Source organism: Lactuca virosa, chromosome 1, assembly GCF_052849685.1.
Source record: "Lactuca virosa cultivar CGN04683 chromosome 1, Lactuca_virosa_CGN04683_v6, whole genome shotgun sequence".
Classification (NCBI taxonomy): Eukaryota; Viridiplantae; Streptophyta; class Magnoliopsida; order Asterales; family Asteraceae; genus Lactuca; species Lactuca virosa.
The window spans coordinates 44570103-44572350 of record NC_136426.1 but is presented as its reverse complement, the minus strand read 5'-3'; the positions used below and the strand labels follow the sequence as shown (position 1 = coordinate 44572350).

The following is a 2248-nucleotide window of genomic DNA, read 5'->3' as shown; positions in this document are numbered from 1 at the left end:
CTTTTTTTTCTTTTATTGGGCTTAATACCTCTTTTTTTCAATAAATTAATTCGTGTGGGCTTAAATTTTTTTGACCATTTGGGCTAATTTGTATTTTGGTCCATTTAGAAATAACCTGAAATTTTTTAGGGTAGCCCAATTTTTTTCTGATATAAAACCGCAACATATAACGAATTTTTCCGAAAAAATTAACACTACTAAATTTTTTTTGAGGGGTATCCCAGGATACCCCAGGATCCATAATAGATCAGCAATTGATATCCATTTGAAGAAGATTGTGAGTTTATATGGCCTTGCACTCTTGTTTTGATTGGAAAGACTGGAAATGGGAAAAGTGCTACTGGGAATAGCATCCTTGGAATGCAAATGTTCACATCAAAACGCAGTTCATCTGCTGTAACAACTACTTCTGAGTTGAAAACAACTGCATTGGAAGTCGCTTTTCAGATGATGAAAAAGTTGTGATAAGTAGGTTGTTCACTTTGTTTGGAAGAAAAATATACGATTAAATGATAATAGTTTTTACTGATGGGGATGAACTTGAAGACGATGATGAGAGCTTAGAATATTTTTGCACGATTCTTCCAAATCATTATAGGTGATGTATGCCAATAATTAGTGAACATTTCTTGTGTATATGTTTATTAAATTTACTCCTACATGAATTTTTTCCTAAAGTTGTATGCTCTTGACGATTCTATGCTTATGCTCATGTCATTTTTATTTTGTTTTGTTTCCACTAGTATAATTACAATGACAAGTTTATTGACATTTGACAATCATTTATTGTTTCAGGAAACTCTTTGTATGTGTGGGAATCGGTGTGTACTTTTTGATAACAAGACAAAAGATCCAACTAAGAGATCAAATCAAGTACAAAAGCTTCTTTCTCTTGTAAAGATGGTTTCAGAGAACAATGGAGGAAAACCATATACCAATGAATTATTTACTGAATTTAAGGTGAAACTTATTATTATCATCATTATATTAATATGTCAGTGCAGTTTACTTGACCATTATGATAATTGATAGACCTTGCAAGGTTACACCAACACATATCAGTGTGTGGCCAATAACTATAAATGATTATCTAAGTAGTCGATACCACTTTTAAAATAGATTAGGAGTGTAATGTTATTGATTGATAGGTTGATTTGAAACTCAAAGAGACAACTTTGAAGCTTGAACAACTATTGGCAGAAGAGAGGGATGATCGACTGATGACCAACCAGAAGATACTGAAGGTAAAACTTATTATTCAATGTAGTATATGTTATAGCAAATTCACACTTGACCTATTCTGACAAGATCTTGCAATTTTCACACCAACAATATTTGCTTTACATAAATGGACCAATGAACTTGACGAACCAATGATGAGATCATATCACTGTGTGACAACTGACAAGAAATTTAAGCTATTCTTTGAAAAGTTATCCTTACATGATTATCTTGGCTTTTATTACTTTTGTATATATTTCAAAGACTATATGCCAAATGGTGTAGCAACTATCATGTTTTTGCTAGAGTTCTAATTTGTGGTATTTTTGATTAGCAGGTTGAGTTGAAATTCAAGGAGACAACTTCAAAGCTTGAACTAATATTTGACTGAAGAACGGACTGCTCGGCTGAAGATGCAATAGAATGCTAAAGCTGCTCAAAAGAAATTAGACGAGAAGATAAATAAGGTCAAACTTATTATTATGTTATTGCAAATTTATAATTTAACAATTCATTCAGACCCACATTATTTTCTTCTTGACAGAAAATGGACAAGGGAAGTTGATGATGAACAAAAGATTTTAGCAAGAAACAAGCAATTTAAGCTAATATTAGAAATGTCATTCTTACATGATTATTATAAAGTTGCTCTAAAGAAATCAGACGATGAGATACATAAGGTGCATGTTCATTACTATGTTATTGCAAATAACATAACACACACCAAATTGGGTATCATGTTTTGGATTTGTACCTTTTTAATATATATATATATATATATATATATATATATATTTGGCATATATGGTTTCACTGGTGGACAGGTTGAGACAAAGCTGAAGGAGAAAACTTTGAAGCTTGAACATCAATTGGCAGAAGAGCGGACTGCCCAGATGAAGATTAAAGAAGATGCTAAAGTTGCTCAAAAGACATCAGACAGGGAGATAAGGAAGTTGACAGAACACTACAGAAAGCCAAGCAAAAGGAGGAGCAGTTGAGCTTGCTTTTTGCTTAGTGACCCTGATAA

General features: G+C 32.3%; 1 pseudogene; it reads left to right on the top strand.

The window, feature by feature from the left end:
* The first annotated feature begins 264 nt into the window (after window positions 1-264).
* LOC145113510 (immune-associated nucleotide-binding protein 9-like) lies at window positions 265-1612 on the top strand (annotated as a pseudogene).
* The last annotated feature ends 636 nt before the right edge of the window (window positions 1613-2248 follow it).